This window comes from Orycteropus afer, unplaced genomic scaffold, assembly GCF_000298275.1.
Source record: "Orycteropus afer afer isolate SDZICR_OR568_19922 unplaced genomic scaffold, OryAfe1.0 scaffold00347, whole genome shotgun sequence".
Classification (NCBI taxonomy): domain Eukaryota; kingdom Metazoa; phylum Chordata; class Mammalia; order Tubulidentata; family Orycteropodidae; genus Orycteropus; species Orycteropus afer.
In genome coordinates this window covers 2,346,160-2,347,143 of record NW_006921934.1, presented here as the reverse complement: position 1 = coordinate 2,347,143, position 984 = coordinate 2,346,160, and the positions used below count along the sequence as shown (strand labels likewise).

The following is a 984-nucleotide window of genomic DNA, read 5'->3' as shown; positions in this document are numbered from 1 at the left end:
AAAAAAAAAAAAAAAAAACCAGACCCACTGGACTGGTTGAAACTGGAGGACGCCCCAAAACTATTGACCTGAACTTTGAACCAAAACTAACCCCTGAGGTCACCTTATAGCTAAATAACAAATTGACTCAAGAAATAGTGAAAATCACCTGTAAGTACTGTGCTCCCTTGAAAAATCACCTATATGAGACAAAACAAACAATAATTACTTTAAAACAAAGATGAGGCTATAAAGGTACAGGGGAAACTAGATTAATGGAAATGGAACAGCTAGAATGGAAATAATAATGTTTACCCATTGTGAAGAATATAACCAATGTCACTGAACAACTTGTATAGAAATTATTGAATGGAAACCTAAACTACTGTATAAAGCTTTACCAAAAACACAATAAAATAGGGTTTAATGACAATTTTACCAAAGCAATCTACAGATATATAACGTAATACTGATCCAGATTCCATCATCATTCTTTAAAAAGTTGGAAAAACTAATTGTCAACTGCTAAAGAAGCACTACTAAAGAAGAAGAACAAAGTAGGAGGCCTCACACTCCCTAATCTCAAAACCTACAATACAGCCACAGTAGTCAGAACAGCCTGATACTGGTACAATGACAGACACATAGATAGACCTGTGGAACAGAATTGAGAACCTAGAAGTGAATCCATCCACCTGTGAACAGCTGGTCTTTGGCAAAAGGCTGAAAGTCATTAAATGGGGACGAGATAGTCTCATTAATAAATGGTGCAGGAACCCCTCATTTGCCTTGCATAAAAATGAAACAGGATCCGTATTTCATATAATATTAATAAAACTAACCCAAGATGTATCAAACACCTAAATGTAAAGTCTAAAACTCTAAAGATCATCAAAGAAAAAAACAGGGACAAACTTAAGGGCCTTAATACATGGCATAAATACACTATCAAAATAACTCAAAATCGGATAAGCAAAGCACTACTGAAGAAGAAAAACAAAGTAG

The 984-nt window shown here is 34.7% G+C and overlaps 1 protein-coding gene across 1 annotated transcript in view; it reads left to right on the top strand.

The window, feature by feature from the left end:
- PTPRN2 (protein tyrosine phosphatase receptor type N2) overlaps window positions 1-984 on the top strand; it is a 1,483,255-nt gene that overhangs the window by 358,654 nt on the left and 1,123,617 nt on the right. The gene's annotated exons all lie outside the window — the stretch shown is intronic.